Source organism: Puma concolor, chromosome E2 (genome assembly GCF_028749965.1).
Source record: "Puma concolor isolate L17-30 chromosome E2, mPumCon1.1.hap2, whole genome shotgun sequence".
NCBI classification, from domain to species: domain Eukaryota; kingdom Metazoa; phylum Chordata; class Mammalia; order Carnivora; family Felidae; genus Puma; species Puma concolor.
The window spans coordinates 43,489,177-43,511,223 of NC_141681.1; the positions used below are offsets into that span (position 1 = coordinate 43,489,177).

At 47.2% G+C, this 22,047-nt stretch overlaps 1 long non-coding RNA gene across 3 annotated transcripts in view; it reads right to left on the minus strand.

Moving 5' to 3' along the window:
- Window positions 1-883: 883 nt before the first annotated feature.
- LOC147573519 (uncharacterized) overlaps window positions 884-22,047 on the minus strand; it is a 212,039-nt gene continuing 190,875 nt past the window's right edge. For 2 of the 3 annotated variants that reach the window (XR_015244845.1, XR_015244843.1), the window contains 2 exons: window positions 15,899-15,988; window positions 884-1,292 (listed from right to left, as the gene is read on the minus strand). This is a non-coding gene — a long non-coding RNA (uncharacterized LOC147573519). Of the gene's footprint in view, window positions 1,293-15,332; window positions 15,504-15,898; window positions 15,989-22,047 lie in introns of those variants that run through there. The other variant, XR_015244844.1, reaches the window with a different exon arrangement.

A 22,047-nucleotide genomic window follows, 5' to 3' on the forward strand; every position in this document is an offset into this window, starting at 1 on the left:
GTTCCCCTCTCTCTACCCCTCCCCCAACTGGTGCTCTCCCAAACATAAATAAAATATGTTTTAAAAAATGACACTTGCTGGACAGCAGACATTCCCTCTGTCAACCTCATGGGAAGCAGGGCTGGAGGGCTGGCTGTGGTTCTGCTTGGGGATGGTCTCTCACATCTGCCCCCTCTCCTCAATCCCACCTTCACGGTCATTACTTACTGAGCTTGGTGTCCCCGGAGCTTAGTGACGGCCACTATAGGGACTGGCAGCACCTCTCTCAGGAGTGATGCATATAAAGTCAAGATAACCCATTTCCCATTTCCCCACGTGGAAATAGCAGTGCTGGGACACCAGAAGTGGGCTGGGCACGGACAGAGGTGACAAAGGTACAGCCTTTTCTGGGAATCCACCTGCTGCCATGGGGCAACCTCTAACAGTATACTTACTTCTACAAATCTACACCAGGGAAATGATCAGGGTGTAGACAGACTGATGCACAAAGATGTCGACCACAGTGTTGTTTATAATGTGAAAAACTGTGAAGAACTTAAATATCTAGCGTTTGGGATGGGTCAAGTGCATTACAGCACTGGATAGAATAGTAAGGGCAATTGCAATGCTTCGTATGAAGAGTTTCTGGAGATAGGAGAAAACGTTCATGAAATGACACTAAGCAACAGCTATCACAAAACCCACGTATAAAATGATATAAAACCTTATGAAGAAAACATTCACAGATAATTTAGGACTACGGGGGGTGTGGTTTTGCTTCCATTGACATCTGTTCTCAAAATTATCCACGCGGAGTCTTCCTCTTCCCCAAGCCCACAGCAGCCCCAGGAGCCCCATTCAGTTTCATCAGAAGGTGCTATTCTGTTTAATTGTTGCAGTAAAATACACATAACATAAAATGTATCATTTTAGCCATTTCTAAGTGTAGGGTGCAGTGGCATGAAGTAAGGACATTCACATTGTTGTGCAAACACTACCACTACCCATCTCGGAACACTTTCTATCATCCCAACAGAAACTCTTGTGCTCTAGTCTACTCTCTGTGGATTTGCCTGTTCTAGGGACTTCATATAAGTGGAATCATACATTTGTCCTTCTACGCCTGGCTGCCTTCATTTAGTCCAGCACATCTTCAAGCTTCATCCAAAATGGTGCACCCTCCCCACCCTTACCTCCACGCGGTCAGCGGTCACTCCCATTTGGCAGCTGAAGAAACTGAGGCTCACGAAGGTAGAGCGGAGACTTCTCTTCAGTTTGACTGACTCCATCGCTCGCGGCGGGCGGCAGGAAACCTGCCGTAAGAGGTCCAGAGTCAGGCAAGGGGCAGTGGTCTGGCCTCTTCACAGAGTTATCTCATGCTGAACTTGCATGAATGCACAAACCCCCAAATCCAGAGAATAAATGGCACACTCCAAAAGCTTGCCTCGGGCCGCCAGTGTATTGCACAATATTCCCATCCTTCTGGGGAGCTGGTCTCTGGCACCCTGGCCTTGCCACCTTCCTCCCCCCCACCCCCCCACCCCCGCCCCTGCGCATGGGCACAAGGTGAGGGGACAGCCTTGCCCTCCAGGCCAGCTGCAGACCAGCTTATACTCTCCTTTCAAATCAGTCCTCTGGGGCCACTTGGTGAGGGTCAGGACGGTCAGGACTAGTGGCCCCAGGAACTGGTCTTTCCCCACCAACCCCGGCTTTTTACTTCTGCCCGGGAAAGCGCCCCCACTCTGAAAACTCCACTATAGTCACCAGCGAATCCTTGAAAAGTCGACCTCTGTTAAAGGTATGTTTTCCATGACCCAATCACAACAGCTAATTAATTGATACAGTCCTCTTAAACAGGTATAACACCTGCTAACAACACACATCTGATAGAATACAATACCTGTGAACTGCTGCTAGGCAATTATCAAGTTCCTGCTCTGTTTAATACAACATATTACATCATACTGTGGTACAATAATCTTACAAATGGCAATCTCGTCCTGCTGTGTATCATTTTAATCCTAAAGTGATTATAACCGAAGATCCGGACAGGCCTGTCCCTGCAAACCTGGTTTTGCTCAACTCTCTCCCACTATCCCCAGCTTGAACAACCACAGGGCCTCCTCACTGGCCTCCTTGCCTTCCTCTTGCCTTCCTTGGGTCTATTCTTTCCACGAGAGACAGAGTGACCTTTAAAAAATATAAATCAGATTTACATTCCCGGCTTCAAAAGCTCCAAGAGCTTCCCATGGCCTGCAGGCCGTGCCCCAGCGGTGTCCCAGTCTCATTCTCCCCACTGGCTCTACAGGACATGGCGTCTTCCCTCTCCCTTGAACACCTGCCCCAGGGCCTTTGCACTGGCACACCCTCCTCCAGTTCTCTGCCCAACTGGGTCTTTGTCACCACTCACAGTCAGTGCTGCTGTCACCTCCTTAGAGAGACTTTCCCTGACCAGTCCAGCTAAAGTAGCCCTGTCACTCTCTGTCACATTGTCCTGATGTATTTTTTCATGCATCTTATCCGTATCTAAAATTCTTTATTTTTCTTTTTTAAAATATTTTTTAATGTTTATTTTTGAGAGAGAGAGACTAAGTGTGAGCAGGAGAGGGGCAGAGAGAGAGGGAGACACAGAATCTGAAGCAGGCTCCAGGCTCCGAGCTGTCTGCACAAAGCCCGACACGGGGCTCCAACTCACAAACTGAGATCATGACCTGAGCCCAAGTTGGACACTCAACCATCTGAGCCACCCAGGCACCCCAAAATTTATTTATTTTTAATTACATGTTTACTCTCCAAGGTCAAACTCTCCGAGTCTGTGTTGGTAACTGCTATGCCCTCAGGGACTATCACACATGAGGCACTCGGTAATGTTTGTTGACTGACTGATAGAATAATCTTGTTTTTAAGAAGTCCCTTTTGAAAATATTTTTTTATTGAGTATAGTCGATACACATTACATTAGTTTCAGGTGTACAACATAGTGATTCCACATCTCTATTCATTATGCTGTGCTCACCACAAGTACAGCTACCTTCTGTCACCATACATCCCCATCACAATGTCATTGACTGTATTGCCTATGCTGTGACTTTTATCCCTGTGACTTATTCATTCCACAACTGGAAGCCTATGTCTCCCACCCCACTCTGACCCTTTTTTACCCCTCCCTACTCCCCTTCCCTCCCGTAGCCATCAGTTTGTTCTCCATATTAATAGGTCTGATTCTGCTTTTTGTTTCTTTATTAATTTGTTTCATTTTTTTACCTTCCACATGCGAGGAAAATCATATGGTACTTGTCTTTCTCTGTCTGACTCATTTCACTCAGCACAATACCCTCCAGGTCCAACCGTGTTGTCACAAATGGCACGCGCTCCTCCTTTTTCATGGCTGTGTAATATTCCAGCCACATCTTCCTTATCCATTTATCTAATTTCCTTTTACTCTAAGGCTCCCTCAGCCTCCGTCTTATGATTCTCCTCCTCGAAGGAGTTGCCTCCACTTTGCCACATCTGCCCCCTCCCCCAGTTAGATGCTGCCCTCTCCCCTCCACCCCACTGCAGCTGCCTCTACCGAGGCCACAAGGGTCACCCGCTCTGGTGGCTTCCGGAGCCTCAGCCATGCCCCCAGATCAACCTGCCTGGATATGCAAACCCCACCCAGTGCTGACTGGACTGAGCACCGTCCCCTGACCCTGCTCCTCTTCCTAGGCTCCCCATCCCAGCAGGTGCCCAAGCCAGAAACTCAGGAGCCTGGGGCATGTGCTTTCCGTGTCTGGGCTGCCTCCCCTGGGCACATGTGATTCAGCACAGCAACCACAAACAGTCTCATGCACACAGCCTGGGTCCCATCTCAAATGCCTCAGCACCCACCAGACTTTTCAGCGCCCACGGGTGGCCATTAGCAGGACGTGGAGAGATAATGCCCCTGGGTCACTGTGATGGTTAGGTCTATGTGTCATCCTGACTGGGCCACAGGGTGCCCAGATGTTTGGTCATACTACTTCCGAAGGTATCTGTGAGTGTGCTTTCAGATGAGATTAACATGTGCGGTTGGTAGACGGGATAAAGAAGACTGCCCTCCCTCATTCAGGTGGGCCTCATCCAACCCGTTGAAGGTCTGAATACAACAAAAAGACTGATCCTCTCATGAGTAAGAAGGAATTCTCCCTGCCTGACTATTTGACCTGGGACATCACTTTTTTCCTGCCTTCAGAATTAAGCTGAAACATTTGTTTTTTTCTGGGTCTCTAGCTTGCTGGTCACAGATTTTGGAATGTCACAGAGACAATCTCCATATTCATGTGAGCCAATTCATTATAATAAATCTCTTTATATATATATATATATATATCTCTTTATAATAAATATTTTTATAATAAAAATTATTTATGTTATATCTCATATAATAAACCTCAATAAATCTCTTTATATATATATCTCTTTATAATAAATATTTTTATAATAAAAATTATTTATATTATATCTCATATAATAAACCTCAATAAATCTGTTTATAATAAATATTTTTATAATAAAAATTATTTATATTATATCTCATATAGTAAACCTCAATAAATCTCTTTATATATATCTCTTTATAATAAATATTTTTATAATAAAAATTATTTATATTATATCTCATATAATAAACCTCAATAAATCTCTTTATAATAAATATTTTTATAATAAAAATTATTTATATTATATCTCATATAATAAACCTCAATAAATCTCTTTATAATAAATATTTTTATAATAAAAATTATTTATATTATATCTCATATAATAAACCTCAATAAATCTCTTTATATATATCTCTTTATAATAAATATTTTTATAATAAAAATTATTTATATTATATCTCATATAATAAACATATATATATATATATATATATATATATATATAGCCATCGTATTTGTTCTGTTTCTCTGGAGAATCTGACTGGTACAGGCAACCACCAACCAGTGGGAAAAGGGAGCCAGTGGATTAACGCCTCAGCTTCCTGTCCTTCTGAGGGACAATTCTGGGGAGTACCCCGTGTGGTTTCTCTGGCCACCTCAGTCTCCAGCCCAGTCATGCACCTGCACGGGAGTCTCTCCCTTCCCTGCTCTGCTTCCTCTGTGCTCACCCTCTGCTTCCTGGACTCACTCCTACACCCACAGCTGAGTCTCAGGCTGGCTTGCAGCAAGACCCAACCCGGACACGTCCTAGGTGCTGCCAATTCCGCCAAAAGACACATCCGCTCAGCCCCTGGTCTGGTGGATTCCACCCACAGGTCTGTCTGACGGTGTCCATATGGCTTCCTGTGGCTGCTCTAACAAATTACCATGAGCTCGACGGATTGAAGCAACAGAAAGGTATTCATTCTCCCATGGTCCTGGAGGTCAGAAGTTACAAAGCTGTGTCCCTGGGCTGGAATCAAGGTGTCAGCGGGCCTACACTCCTTCCAGAGGCTCTAGGGAACAATCTGGCCCATGCCTCTTTCAGTGTCTGTGGTCATTGGCGTTCCTTGGCTTGTGGCCACATCACTCCTGTCTTTGCTTCCATGGTCACATTGCCTCCTCCTCTTCTGTGTGTGTCAAATCTCCCCCTGCCTTCCTTTCATAAGGATACATGTGATGGCATTTGGGGCCCACCTGGATAATCCTGGATAATCTCCCCATCTCAAAATCCTTAACTTAAGCATGGCCATAAAGCCCTTTTTTGCCATTATAAGGTCACATCTGATATCTTTTTTTAAGTTTATTCATTTATTTTGAGACAGAGCATGCAAGCAGGGGAGGGGCAGAGAAAGAGGGGGACAGAGGATCCAAAGCAAGCTCTGTGCTGACAGCAGAACCCAACGAGGGGCTTGAACTCACAAACCGTGAGGTCACGATCTGAGCCAAAGCCGGACGCTTAACCGACTGAGTCACCCAGGTGTCCCTAGAATCTGTTATTGCTGAAGGGCCATTATTCAGCTATCGCAACCTTACCATGACCCCTCCTGTGACTATTGCAGAAGGCCTCCTTTATGACCCCATCAAATCCATTCTCCAGGCTGTCACCAGAGATGCCCTTCTGGAAGGCAAACCTGGTAGCCTCATGCTCACAGACACTGGATGGTCTTCTGCTGCCTGCAGACTGGTGCTGATGGCCTAGGCAAGGCCGCAGCCCCCTGCTCTCCAGCAGCCTCTCGCTCTCCAGCTCTAGCCCCAGATGCACTGGGGGCCGGGAAGGCTCTGGAGCCCTGTGCATACACGGAAGGGCCTGGCTCCAGGGTACTGTGGTCAGGCAGGAATGCAGATGCCAAATATTTAGGAGAGCCCAAAATTTCAGGTTTGTTGGTTTGGTTTTGAATGTAAAACCTCTCAGTGTTTAAATGCTGGCAGCTTATTTAAAAAGAAAATGTAACATAGTATAGGCTACACAAAGCGGTCTGCAGGCTGCTCTTCGGCAAACTCTCTGCCCAGCAGCTGGACCATGTTGCTCCTTTGTGGCCCCAGGCCTTTGCCTGCTCTCACCCCTTTGCTGGAAACACTCCCCTGACCATCCCGCCCCAGCCTCAGTATGCTCCTTGTCTGACAAATCCCTGTTCTCCTTTGCTCTTAGCTGGCACCTCTGGTGGCCTGAGTCCTGCCCCAGCTTACATCTGCAGGGATGGTGCCTGCCCACGGTCTCCGTCTCCCTCCAGACCCTGATCACCTCACAGATGAAGACGCATCCCCTCGTAGCAGAGAATCTGGCCCCTAGGGAGCACTCAACAGCTATCTGCAGTATTATGACCATGTCTTCACCCTTAAGAAAACATCCAACGTTTTATTTTCAGAACATAGCCACAGAATCACCAAATTTGGAAGTATAAATATGGGTTAAAGTTGTTCCAAAATGAGCTCTTAAATTTAGACTTCAGGATTGTTTGGTCTACTCTGGCAAAGGACAGACGGGAGCAAAATAGCTGTGGCCTGCATTTTCTGGGCAGATTCACCACTCACCGATTTGTACGTGGTTGGCTGAGAGCACTCGGCAGGTTGTCCCGCTGTTCAGGAAGTGGGACCCCTGCTCCCACCCGCACACCCCTTTATCCAATACACCAACACTACTGTGAGCACCACCAGTCATTCTTATGAGCGTGAATGGCGATCACTTCACTGTCTTGTGTAGACCAGCTTGACCTCACTTGGGCTTGTAGCATCCCACACCCCCCACTAGGAAGGAGATCAGGTGTCACCACAATAGGAAAGTCGAGCTGCTGGGAGTTTACACTCTTGTATTAACTATTACTGTAAAGGAACACACCATAAAGCATAGAATGCTTCCCTCATAATAACCAATACAAAGTAATGAAGCCAAAGGTCAGACATTAGATCGCAAAATCAATCGGAGCATTGTCTAGGTGGGATTCAGGGAGGGGCGGGCAGCATATATTTGGCCCAAATGAGCTGGGAACAGCCATTCCTGAAACAGAATCGAGTGGCTTTGCGCTTTCCAAGCTGTCTGCCATCGGCACACATTACCCTTAGAATCCAGTAAAAAGATGAACATTTTACATGTGTGGAGAAACTGTTAACTCTAATTAGCAGAGGCTTTCTAAGAGCCCACAATGCCACTGAACTTGGGAGTGGGGGTGGGGGACAATGGGAGGTGGGCAAGACTTTGCCCTCCAGGAATTTGTCACACACTTGGCAAACATGAGCATCACGTGTGGCACTCAGCCCACAGTGGGGGCCACGGTTGGTGGGCACCCAATGGGGGTGGCGTGGGCTGAGAGGGCCTCATGTCCCGGGAGAAAACTTGACGAGGCTTTCAGTTGCTATTTTAATACTGCTTTCATTTCACTCTGTGTGTGTGCGTGTTCCACATCTTCATTTTCTTGTCACTCATGTTACTGAAGCAAATGACTTGCTAAAGGAACAAAGTCTGGCACCAAAAGTGTTCTTTACGTCCACAGAGACCCGGGTTTCTGTCGGAGCACCGATGTGTTTGCGAGAGGCCCCAAGCGTGTGGCCCCTCCTGAGAAGCATCTCCCAGGCACACTGGCTCTCTGAGGGACCATTTCAGTGCCTGGCATACATAAATGATGCTGATTAAATCTTGCTGGATTACAGATCAATCCACACCACTTCTCTAACCCTGGACAGCGAAGCCTGATGGCAGTGGGAGCATCCTGGAGACAGTGGAGTCATGCCTCCTGACTTTCCCCAGGTAGAACGCACTAAGCAGATTTGGGGGCTGCCGAACTCCTCTAAGTCAATAATGCGACATCACTGTGAACTTGAGCCTCATGCGGTGACCTGAAATGCTTGCTCCATAGACAGGACTTATCTGAGAAGAAGGTGCTCTCACCCATGGAGGTGAGCTGGGGCCCAGGGATTCCTAAGTTAGACAGGGGGCCAGATCTGGGTCCCCTGGCTCCGCCTCCTGCCTGGCGCAAGCCTGACCACCCACCATAGGGAAGAGGGACTTTGTTTAAAAAAAAGGGGGGGGGGCATACCATATTAGGGTTGGTACAGCTTGCAATTGTCATTTTACAGCCAATTGAGAAGCAGCAGTGTATTCTGGTGGTGACGAATTCATCGTCATGTCCAACACCACCTGGACGGCGGGTGTGAACGTGTCTGGATTTTCCATTCTGTAGCTAGAACCCCGTAAACTGTGAAGGAGGAAGTCTCACATAGCTACAAGCCACAACTGCTGGGTCTACAAATAGGAGGCATTAATTCACTCTGATGCTTAGTCCCTAGGCTGGCAGCCTCCTCCTCCTAGGCAGCCCTCACCCTCCCATCCCCCAAGACTTGATCGTTGAACCTCAGAATCTCCTCCCAGTCTGTACTGGTTCAGACCTGGCTGGCTCTTGCCATGGATGGTAAAAAAGCCGCTGCCATCGGATGGCAGGATGCCTTGGAAAGCGTTGTGACAGGTGCCCCTGTTGGACACCTGGGTGGCAAAAGCCTCCTCTATATATTCAACCTGCCCTAAATCCTTCCATCCTCTTCACCCAGGGCCCTCCTGCAAACCCTCCAGAATCATTCCGAGTGGGAGCCTGGATGAGTCCTTGCAGCCCCTGAACACACCGTGCACATTTGCATCTCCTTGCTGTGTTCCTTGTCTATCTTCAGCCCCATTCATCCCGTAAGACTCCGTGTCACCTCCCCCGTGATGCCACCCTCTCCCGGCTGCTGCTTTGATACTTAGCAGTGTGTTCCCTGTATCTCTGCAAACATGCGTCACTCTGCCTGTCTCTTGTAAGCTTCGTAAAGCCAGGAGATGGTGTCTTTTTCATCTTTGCATCCCCGGTTACTTGCACTGACCCTAGCAAAAGGCAGGTGCTCAAATCCCGTTTGAGGAACCGAACCGAGTGTTTGGGAAGTACTGCATGCCACGCTGCCTCCCGAATCTTTGGTACAATTCTCAAGGTCAAACAGGCAGAGGCTCTCACAGAGGCAGCTGGTTTTGCCTGGGAAGTTCCTGGCCCACTAGTATCCACTGCCAGCTACGTCCCTGCTCCCTACATCGGACGGTTCCTGCACCCAGGGCTGGAGCTGTGCGGAGGGCCAGTGTGCCACAGAAGCCAAGCACACTTCTGCATCCTCCCCTAGAGTCCTACAGACCTGCTCCTGCAGAGCCAGGGGGCCCGCCTGGGGCTGACACACATTGGATGAACGGTGTGCACAGTAATAGTGCAGTGAGAAACACCCCGGTGACGTCCAGGGTAAAAGGCTGGCCTTCGGGACCCGACTGCCGCTCCCTGCCCCTGCAGCTGTCTCTCCTTTCACTCACTCACTCTCTAGCCCTGGCAGTCCCTCACACCCCCCTGCAGTGGGCTGGGCTGTGCGTCCCACACATTTGTGTGCACGGTGTTCCCTGCCTTCAAGGCCATCTCCACGTGGCAAGTTCTCTTGCTCCCCAGCAGCCCTTGCAGACATCCCTCCCTCTGGGACCTCAGTCCCAACTCCCTTCCTCTGTGCAAGCTCCAGATCTCCCGCCACTCTGTGTGGTACAATTTGCTGCTTCTCTGGTTCTTTCCTCCATCTGCACATGGTGTCCTGAGGACGGAGATGGTCTCTGCATGCTGGGGCTTCCCTCAGGGCTGGGGCAGTGTTTTGCATTCAGCAAGTGCTCAATGTGTGCTTGTGGGCACAAAAATGGATATTCGTGACGGTGGAAAAAGCACTCTAGAAAACAGCTACCATGGTGTGTGCCCTTCCCAGGAGGAGCAGGTATAAAATTCTACTTTCTAAGAAATATTTGAAAATCTTTCGCCTGAATCTCTGCAAGTGAGCATGTACGATTACTGCAAATGCCATGGATGAGGGGAAAGGTTAACCGTGTTTAAGAAATTAATTAACCACAAAGACTGATAATGGGGTTCTTGAATCAGGCTCCGCAGCAGAGACACCTAGATGTGGTGGGGTTGAGCCCCTTCCTTTCTTTACTTTCTCTACCCACCTGCCTTTCAACCAATGAGAGTTCACTGCCTCTTCCTAGTCTCCTTTAACTGGAATACTTAATTTTCACCAAGTAGTTGGAGAGGAAGCTGCTGAAACTGCTTTCTAAAGGGCCGTATGCAGGCAGGAAAAGCAGGCAACATGTTGTTTAAAGATACAACTGTTTCTGGGGTTGGGTCCATGGTCTGATCAAGCCAAAATATCATTTAAATTTTTTAAATCTTCTTTTAAAGGCACACGAACGCATCTAAACCCCCAATTCCGCTAAGCGGGATCTCTACTACAAAAGAATTACCTGCTGTGCCCTGTTTCTTCCCCAGCAGGCGGGGCCCAGGGGAGGCTGGGGAGAAGTTTCTGGTCAAACACCCTCCTTGGAGGCCGGGATTTCAGAGGCTTCCCTCCCTCTGCGAGCGAACAACAAGCCGCCAGGCCAGGCTCCGAGAGCTCACACAGAGCAGCTGTGTTTCTCACTCAACACCCTCTTTCGCCAGACGAAGGACACTGATTCACAGAGAGGAGACACACATGCCAGGCCATTTTTCCTACACTGACAAGAAGTAAATTAGGAAATCATGTACGTACAATACAGGAGTCGTGCCTTCCTATTGATCACATGTGATTTACATCTTACAGAGATGTGAGTTCTCGTATTCTCACTCCACAAGGAAAATCTCAATGATTTATTCATTTCAAATAAAAAATAGAAGGTAGATGAGAAGAATGACTTCACAGACGCCTCGTTCTCGGGGCACTGGTGCGAGGCTCTCGCGCGCACTGCCCGAAGGGCTCCGTGTGCAAGTCCCTCTAATTAACAAGGTGAATCAGGCGGCAGCTCTCTAATTAGTGAGCATGACAAGCCGGCGGAAACAGGCAGACAGACTGGTACACAGAGCTGGCCAACAAAGGCACAGCACATTCCGAATTAAAAAAAAAAAAAAAAATGCAGATTTCTGCCAAATAACTATTAAAAGTAAGATGTTTGGCGGGGGGAGAACACCTCATTCTGACGCTCGCGTCTCGTGTGCACCCCTCACCCATTCTCAGGGATTACCAGCTCTTTGGCAAGACAGGGTTTCTTTCCCTCAGCTCTTTGTGCAACATTTCCAGGCAAGGCGGGCATTTTTACTTGAAATAAGAATCAACATCTTCATTTGGGAGTTCTGATCGATTTGTGTGTGTTTTAGCCCAGGAAGTAGTACCTGCCACTTCTCATTCCTAATTCTTCCAAAAACTGGTGATGGCTGATGCGAAACCCTCTCGGGAGACATACTCAGAGCTGCTCAGTCCCACGGGACCTGTGGCAAGGAGGGCCCAAAGGGCAGAAACAAAGGGAGACTCCCAACTCTCCAAAGAGGGGCAGAGCCCCGGCTTAGCCGCAAGGGGAGCCTCGGCTGCAGAGGGCATAACAGCCGCTTGCCCTGGTTTTACCTGGTTAACGGCCAACGATGGTTAGCTAGTCCTCTGAGCGTGCCCAGCAGCTGGGGAGGGGTCTTGAGGGCAGCCGCCAGATGAGCTCCTCTCCGCGTCAGCTCAGCTTTGTGGGTGCAGCCTGCGGTCACCCACAGCATGACTGTGTGTCGGTGGGGACACCACCATTCACGTCCACCTCCTCGTCGATGGCACCTTGCAGCCTGGTGGGTTTGACCTCACTGACGACTGTGAATGACCTTGCACTCTTTCTGTTCCGGCAGCATCCAGTGTAGCTCGAAAGGTAATTTCTTTCTCTCTCTTTTTAATGTTTATTTTATTTTTGAGAGAGAGCGAGCAGGGGAGGAGCGGCAAGAGACAGGACAGAGGATCTGAAGCAGGCTCTGCACTGATAGCAGAGAGCCTGATGCAGGGCTCGAACTCAGGAGCCATGAGATCATGACCTGAGCCGCAGTCAGATACTTAACCGACTAAGTCAGCCACCCAGGTGCCCCTCAAGAAGTACTTTCTTTAGCAGCAGGGATAAGTTGTTAGCTAACTGCTAAAAACAGTCTTCTGGAGGGAGAACAGACTGACTCTGATTTGGATACCACACCTATTGGACACGAGCTCTGTGCCAAACACGGTGCGGGGCATTTCTGCTGCAGCAGGCACTGATGTTACGATTGTGGTCAAGTCATAGAAACAGGGCATCAGGAGGGTGGAAAAGTGTGCCATGAGTCCTTCAGAATATGCTTCTGCAGGGGCGCCTGGGTGGCTCAGTCAGGTGTCTGACTCTTGATCTCAGCTGAGATCTTGACCTTATGGTCATGAGTTCAAGCCCCACATCGGGCTCTATGCTGGGCATGAAGCCTACTTAAAAAAATGCCTCTGGGGTGCCTGGGTGGCCCAGTCGGTTAAACACCCGACTCGGTTTCTGCTCAGGTCATGATCTTGCAGCTTCGTGGCTTTGAGCCCGTCAGGCTGTGCTGGGAGCGCCAGAGTCTGCTTGGGATTCTCTCTCTCTGTCCCTCCCCAACTCATGCTGTCTCCGTCTCTCTCAAAATAAATAAATAAACTTAAAAAAAAAAAAGAAGCCTCTGAAAGCAATGAATTCTGGGTTTATACCCCAATCTGCACCTCTTCTCCCTCTCCTTCCTCAGACTCATGTTCCCAGCACTCGACTGGCAGGCCAAAGATGTCACTTCATGAGACTCCCTGCACTTCTCAAGCAAAGGCCAGTCACAACAGTAAACTGTAAGACCGGTAAGCAATCCAACGGTTCTTTGCATTGGAGAGTCGTTCTGCCTCTCTCCAAAGAGAAATAAGAATGACAGGTTTAGAAATGTGGGGGCCTGCGTAAGGGCAGCCCTCCCTCAGCACCATCGCTCGCCCGAAACACTGAACCTCGTGAAAGATTATTTCAGGGTGGGTATCTGTGAAAAAGATCTGCGTGGCAGTCAGGAGAAAGGGGCCAGGCAAAATAAGAAGGCAAAGGGACGCTGTGGCCCACCGGAGGACACATCTGCTCCACTCCACTGTGGCGGGGAGTCCCTTCCTGCTGTGGGCCTCAGAGGCTCCCGGCTTAACTTTTCTTCTGGCTTCTCTCTGCATCCACGCAAACACCCCTCCACACGCCCTCTCTGCCTGCTTCAACTCTTGATTCACAATTGCATAGTATCTCGTCCTACGCACGAAGTCGGCACCGAAGAGTCTCCAGCACACGCTGGCCACAAGGGCAGCAGTGGCCGAGGGGACAATAAGGACAAGACTTTCTCCCCTGCCTCCATACTTTCCCCACCGTGGAGGGGGCTTCATAGCCCCCCTTCCTGGAAAGCTTCCACGAAGCTTTCCTGGTCACCCTCATCACCAACTCTGAATCCCGTGGGGACCTCATGGCACTTTTTATTTTTAATTTTTTTTTTTAATGCTTATTTTTGAGACAGAGAGAGACAGAGCATGAACGGGAGGGTCAGAGAGAGAGGGAGACACAGAATCCGAAGCAGGCTCCAGGCTCCGAGCTGTCAGCACAGAGCCCGACATGGGGCTTGAACTCAAGGACCGTGAGATCATGACCTGAGCTGAACTCAGACGCTTAACTGACTGAGCCACCCAGGCGCCCCATCATGGCACTTCCTTGATGCTTGTCATATTCGGCTTCGTACCGTATTGCCTTCCGTGCAGCAGAACAAAATTATCCATCCTTTCAACCAAGTCAGACCTGGGCTCAAATTCTGCCCCTGCCAATTTTCAGCCACGCCACTGTACTTATACGTGACATCCTTAAGTTTCTGTTTCCTCAGCTGGAAAAAGCAGAAATAACCCTCCTACCTTGCAGAGGACGAAATGAGATAAAGCTATGAAGTGGCTTCGTGTGGAATCTGGCATAGAGTGGGTGCTAGGGAGTGACTTAGCAAGGATTCTTTTCGTTGTGGGGACTGCCTGGTATAATTTCTTTATAATGATGGATTTGAGCTTCACTTAGGTCTGGTACCAACCCTAAGCAGTCACAAACTAGCTCTGTGACCTTGTGCAATGCAAGAAACCCCTCAGAGCCTCAGTTGCCTCCATAATATGGGGTGAGCCAGACCTCACTCACAGGTGTGGTTTAGTGAAGTAGCGGGTGCTGGGGTACTCGGCCCAGGGATCATCTGATAAACGTGAGTCAGAAGCGAGCACTGTGTCTCCTTCATCTGCATGAGCCCAAACCTGACGAAGAATTCGAGCACGAATGCCGCTCTCAATCAAAGAACACTCGTGGAAGGAATGAGAAGGCAAAAAGTGTGATAGATATCTGTTCCTCTTGCAATTTTTATTCTTTCTGGCTTTGGACAAGAGGCCTTTCCCGGACCTCGGCATTTTCAATCCTTAAAATGGGAGACAACCTGTCAACCTCACTGGATTGCTTCCAGAATTAATCCTTTAAAAAATGGAAGTCTAGAAAAAAAGGAGGTCAGACTACGAAACAAGGACTATTTCAGAAATTCAGGTAATTATTTCACGTGGAGTGACTATGATAGACAATATATATGACATTGACTATAATTCCATGTTTTTACTTGGCCAAAATTGGTGGTCACTTTTTTTGCTTGATACTAAACAAAAGGTATCTGCCTTTTTAACCTGTGGAGGCAAGCCATCTGAGGTAATCCATGACAGCTGTTTTTACATTCAACAAGGGAATTGTAACATTTCATTTAAAAAACTGCCATTTTGGGGCGCCTGGGTGGCGCAGTCGGTTAAGCGTCCGACTTCAGCCAGGTCACGATCTCGCGGTCCGTGAGTTCGAGCCCCGCGTCAGGCTCTGGGCTGATGGCTCAGAGCCTGGAGCCTGTTTCCGATTCTGTGTCTCCCTCTCTCTGCCCCTCCCCTGTTCATGCTCTGTCTCTCTCTGTCCCAAAAATAAATAAATGTTGAAAAAAAAAAAAAAAAAACTGCCATTTTGTGCAAATAGCTTTAAGTGTCTGAACTTTCTTACTGGAAAGTTAGTACACAGTTAAAAAATAAAATTCCAAAGTAAATTTGTAGGGATTGCAAACCATTGAAATAAACAGCCTAAGTTTACTTAAGTTGGGGGCAGAATGATAAGAGATGCAGTAGTAAATTATAATTTGTCTTTAGGAATATCTTTTGGTGCTAACGTCTTCTACCTGCGTCGCTGAAATGCTTATTTTATCTGAAAACCACCTAGAAATAAAAAAGCACTAGATGATACTTGTTCAGCCCTGTGGAACACCTGTCCCTGCTCGTAGAAATCCCCCACGGCCAGAGACTCTGTGAGGGTCACACCAACCATACCCATGGGGAGTTCATATTCTTAGGGCATTGCTTTTCCAGCAACAGGTAATGTCAGGGACCAGGGCTAAATGGGGGACTCTTCATGAACAGCCTTACTTCTGAGTCCCCTGGTGAAAAGTCCAGCACCAGGTATATTCGCTTCCTAGCATTGCTGTAAAAAAGTTCCACCAACTGGGTGGCTCAAACAACAGAAATGGATGGTCTCCCACTTCTGAGGCTAGAAGTTCTAAATCAAGGGGTCAGCAGGATGGGTTCCTTGAGAGGGCCGTGAGTCTGTTCCTCACCTCTCTCCTAGACCTGGTGGTCTCAGTCGTTCCTTGGTTTGTAGATGATGTTCTCTCTGTATCTTCACATCTGTGAAGTCCAAATTCCCCCTGTTTATAAAGACAGCAGATCGGATTAGGGTCCACCCTAATGACTTCATCTTAACTTGATCATCTGCAAAGACCCTATTTCCAAATAGGATCAACATTCACAGGTACTGGGGCTAGGACTTCAACGTCTTTTAGGGACACAGGGAAAATTGTCAAGAGTCACTGGTTTTAAAGTAAAGTCTCCAAGGCTGAGGCTGAGCAGGGAGCTGAAGTGTGTAACTGAACCGCTATGGCCAGACCTCCTGGGAGGCCGCTGACAGAACTGCCTTGGGGTGGGGTCTGCCTGTTGGCCCTGCAGGCTTGGGAATGGCATATGGCTGGCCTGTGGAGAGCCCCTTCTTTCAGGGGCTGGGTGCCATGAGGCAAGTTCTCAGGACTGCCGTAAAAAATCAGCAGGCCCATTTATTGATAGAGACCACTCATAGGGAGAATGATGTTTGGGTCCACATGACCTGCATATCTCCACCTCCCCCGCCCCCCCCCCGGGCTGTGGGAAGAATGTGGATTCATGTGTTGAAGGACAACCAGCCTTGGCCCCATCTCCACAGCAGGGTCAGCCCTGCTCAGAGGATGAGGTGCCTATAGGGGCCTCTCATAGTCAATCCCGGCCAACTGTGAGTGGACCAGACACATCTTTTTTGACATATTCCCAGGAAAGCTCCCTATTGACAAGCTGACTCTGAAGAACTCAGCTTTAATACAATTCTTATAGATTTCATCACTTAGCTCTGAGGTCATTCTCTCCATCATTTCCAGGTTCTTGGGGAACCTCACTATGGTCCCCAACTACACACCCACAGCCTTTCTAAAATATGTTGGCCTGGGTGCCTGGCTGGCTCAGTTGGTTAACCGTCTGCCTCTTGACTTTGGCTCAGGTCATGACCTCACGGTTCATGAGATCAAGTCCTGTGTGGGGCTCTGTGCTGACAGCACTGAGCCTGCTTGGGATTCTTTCTTTCCCTCTCCCTCTGTCCCTCCTCTGTTTGCTTAATTGTGTGCTCTCTAGATAAATAAATAAATAAATAAATAAATAAATAAATAAATAAATAAATAATTTTTTTAAGTTTAAGAAAAAATTAAAAATAAATACAATACAGGCATCTGGTTGGTGACTCTTGATCTCGGGGTTGTGAGTTTGAGCCCCATGTTGAATGTAGAGATTACTTTTTTAAAAAATTAAAATTAAGGGGCACCTGAGTGGCTCAGTCGGTTAAGCATCCAACTTTGGCTCAGGTCATGATCTCACGGTTCGTGATTTCGAGCCCTGTGTCGGGCTCTGTGCTGACAGCTCAGAACTGGAGCCTGCTTCAGATTCTGTGTCTCCCTGTCTCTTCCCCCTCCCTGCTCACACTCTGTCTCTCTCTCTCTCAAAAATAAATAAATGTTAAAAAAATAAAATAAAAAGGGGCACCTGGGTGGCTCAGTCGGTTAAGCGTCCGACTTTGGCTCAGGTCATGATCTCACAGTTTGTGGGTTCGAGCCTCTCATTGGGCTCTGTGCTGACAGCCAGAGCCTGGAGCGCACTTCAGATTCTGTGCCTCCCTCTCGCCCTCTGCCCCTCTCCTGTTTGAGCTCTGTCTCTCTGTCTGTCAAATATATAAATATTTAATTTTTTTTTTTAATTTTTAAAACAATTTTAAAAATCAACATTCACGGGCACCTGGGTGGGTCAGTCGGTTAAGTGTCCCAACTCTTTAATTTTTTTTAATGTTTATTTATTTTTGACAGAGAGAAAGAGAGAGAGAGAGAGAGAGAGCATGAGCAGGGGAGGGGCAGAGAGAGAGGGAGACACAGAATCCAAAGCAGGCTCCAGGCTCTGAGCTGTCAGCACAGAGCCCGACACGGGGCTCGAACTCACAGATGGTGAGATCATGACCTGAGCCGAAGTTGGAGGCTCAACCGACTGAGCCACCCAGGTGCCCCTAAGTGTCCCAACTCTTGATTTCAGCTCAGGTCATGATGTCATGGTTAATTTTGTGAAATCAAGCCCAGTGTAGGGCTCCCACTAACAGCATGGAAGCTGCTTTGGATTCTCTTTAAAAAATTTCTCTGTCCCCCTTCCCTGCTCATGCTCTTCCTTTCTCTCAAAATAAATAAACTTTAAAATCATCATTCTAAATGAGAAGTTGAGATCATGGACATAAATAACTAGTTTTTTTTACTAAATATGAGGTGATTCCTTTCATCTAGGCTTCATTTCATCTACATCTTCCTAAGAGTGAACATCTCGATCTTTACTGTCTTGTTGAATACAATTAGCACCTGATTCCTGCTTTTTAAGTTCAGACTCACTTCCCATTTATATCTCTGACACCTCCCTACAGCCTCCTTGACTTGCCCAACACATTTGTCAGATATTAGGGTTTTGCAGAAGACAGATTTCTTACCCTTTGGGGTAATTTGGGGACATTAATAGACTTTTGGGAGGCTTGACATGTAGATAGAGTCTCTGGCCAAAAAAAAAAAAAAAAGAAAAAAAAAAGGAGTGGAAAAAGTTATTAAAATAGAATTATCACTAGTTTTAAAAATAGGAATACCTCAAAGAAGATTTCCCCAGATATTGATATATTTAAAGATTTTTTTAAGTGTGTCTGTGATTCTGTGATATTTGTACATAAGAGCAGAAACTGCACACCTGACAGATCCTCTTTATCCTTCCCCATAGAAATAGTAAAGTCTATAACCAAGAGCTAAAGAGAAGCCATTAGAACTAAGAATCTGTATGATCTCACCTTTGAAGAGACCAACAAAGGACTCTACAATAACAAACAGAAAGGCATAGAGGTTAAGAACATGGGGCTTTTGAGTCATGTAGCCCTGGGTCTGACTCCCAGTTTCCCTCCTTCCCCTCATTACTGCTCCCTAATTACTGTCCACTTCAATTTTCTCATCTGCAAAATGGGATTAAGTACAGTGTTGTTGAAACAATTCAATAAGGTCAGGCCTCCAGAATGCTAAGTACGGTGCCTGGCACACAGTAAAAATGCTCCAAATTCCTAGCCCAGCCAATAGCTCTACCCATCGGCAGAGCCAAGCTGGTGACCCTGTCTTCCCAGGGAGCTTGGTAGGCAGTTCTGCCCGATTTGGGTTCCCAGACAAGTTTGACCAGATGTAGAGCCTGTTCTAAAGCCCTGTTCAGGCAGGGAAGCAGATTTGAAGCCTGCCTACTACTGAACATAGCTCCTGTGCTAGCCCAGCCAGGGGTCTGTTGGAGTACAGGGCGACTGTATGGCCCATCTTACAGTCCACTTATAGTGGCACCTGAGCAGAGAAACCAGCAAACAGCTCTGTCCACATGCAGATTCAAGCCACTGGGTAGTTCTGCTTGATTCGGGTCCCCAGCCAATGAACCATGCCAGCCTTTGAGCCTGTTCTGCTGGTTCTCCCCAGGCAGGGAAGCAGGTTCATGGCTCCACCTACTCCTGAGTGTAGCATTCAATCCCGCCTGACCAGGAAGCTTGTCCAGATCCTCTGGTCCTATAGCTATACTTGGACAAGGAACCCAGTCAGCAGTCCTATCTGATTAATCCTAACCAGCAGCATCTCCATGACCTCAGAGCTTGGGCAGTGGCCTTGCCCAAATAGAGACCCTTATGGCAAGCCCCACCACTTGACCCAGCCAGAACCCAAAACTGAGCTGACCAGGGAAGAACTATCTCTGCCAAAGCAAACCTATAAAGTCTGGAAGAGGAGGCAGCTTACTCAAATGTGCAGATACCAACTAAGGAACCAAGAATCGTGAAGAATTAGGAAGGTATGCCATGACCAAAGGAAACCAGTAATGCTTTAGTAACTGACTGCAAAGAAATGGATATCTATAAACTGTCTGACAAAGAATCCAGAATGGTCCTCTTAAAGAAGTTTAGTGAGCTACAGGAACATACAAACAACTAAAGCTTAAGAAAACAATGAACAAATGAGAAGGCATGAACAAAATGAGAAGTTCAACAAAGAAATATTAATCCCCCCAAATACCAAACAAAAATCCTAGAGCTGAAGAATATAATGTCTGGGGGTGCCTGGGTGGCTCAGTTGGTTAAGCATCCATCTTTGGCTCAGGTCATGATCTCACAGTCTGGGAGTTCGAGCCCCATGTCAGGCTCTGTGCTGACAGCTCAGAGCTGGAGCCTGCTTCAGATTCTGTGTCTCCCTCTCTCTCTGTCCCTCCCCTCCTCACCCTGTCTCTCTCTCAAAAATAAATAAACATTAAAAAAAAAAAAAGAATACAATGTCTGAATTAAAGAATTCAATAGAAGGTTCACTATCCGACTTGACCAAGCAGAAGAAAGAAGCAGTAATTAGAAGATGATAGATTCATCTGAAAGTATCCAGAGAAGCAAAAAGAAAAAGAATGAAAAAAGCAACGAAAGTCCACATCCCAAGCGACTAATGGAACACCATTGAAAGGTATAATATACATGTTTTGGGAATCACAGATGGAGAGGAGAAAGAGAAAGGGACAGAAAGTATATTTAAAGCAATAAAAACTAAAGAACTCTCAAACTTGGAGAAATAAATAGACATCTAGATTCATGAGGCCCAAAAGACCCCAGATAGGTTGAACTTGAAAAGAACTACACCAAAAATACCTTACAGTTAAATTGTCAATGAAAACAAAGAGAGAATCTTAAAAGCAGCAAGAGAAAAGCAGCTCATCACATATAAGAGAACCCCCATTACATGATAGGCAGATTTATCAAGAGACACTTTGCAGACCAAGAAAAAGTGGGATGATATATTCAAAATATTGAAAGAAAAAAACCTGTCAACTAAGAATACTACAGGAGCAAGACTGTCCTTCAGAAATGAGGGACAGAGGCACCTGGGTGGCTCAGTCAGCTAAGTGTCCGACTTCAGCTCAAGTCACGATTTCCCAGCTTGTGGGTTCGAGCCCCACGTCGGACTCTGTGCTCACAGCCCAGAGCTCTCCCTCTGCCCCTCTCCCCCACTCATGTTCTTTCTCTCTAAACTAAAATTTAAAAAAAAAATTTAATGCCACTTCGGATTGTCTCTTTCTCTCTCTCTTTCTCTGCCCCTCCCCTGCTCACACTCTGTCCGTCTCTCTCTCTCAAAAATAAAAATAAACATTAAAAAAATTTTTTAAAAAGAAATGAAGGACAAGAAAAGACTTTAAGTTTTTTTTTAAAGTTTATTTATTTTGAAGGAGAAAGAGAACCCGAGCATGGAGGGAAAGAGAGAGAGAATCCCAAGCAGGCTCCACACTGTCAGCGTGGAGTGCAACGTGGGGCTTGAACTGACAAACCATGAGATCATGACCTGAGCCAAAATCAAGAGTCAGATGCTTAACCAACTGAGCCACCCAAGTGCCCCAAAAAGACCTACTTGAATAAATAAAGGCTGAAGGATTTCATCACCACTACCCCTGCCTTACAAGCAATGCTAAATGATGTTCTTCAAGTGGTAATAAAAGGATGCTGATTGGGGCGCCTGGGTGGTGCAGTCAGTTAAGCGTCTGACTTCAGCCAGGTCACGATCTCGCGGTCCGTGAGTTCGAGCCCCGCGTCAGGGTCTGGGCTGACGGCTCAGAGCCTGGAGCCTGTTTCCGATTCTGTGTCTCCCTCTCTCTCTGCCCTCCCCTGCTCAAACTCTCTCTCTCAAAAATTAATAAACATTAAAAAAATTTTTTTAATGGAATAAGAAAGTTAAGAAAGGAAAAAATTTCACAGGTAAATGCAAACATATAATAAAAGTAGATTAATCACTTATAAAACCAGTATGAAGGTTAAAGCACAAAAGCAGAAAAATCAATTATATCTATAAAAATCAGCCAAGGGATTCACAAAATAAAAAGATGTAAAGTATGACATCATATACATAAAACAGAATGGGGGGTGGGGCGCCTGGGTGGCTCAGTTGGTTAAGCGGCCGACTTCGGCTCAGGTCACGATCTCACAGACCGTGAGTTCGAGCCCCGCGTCGGGCTCTGTGCTGACGGCTCAGAGCCTGGAGCCTGTTTCAGATTCTGTGTCTCCCTCTCTCTGACCCTCCCCCGTTCATGCTCTGTCTCTCTCTGTCTCAAAAATAAATAAACGTTAAAA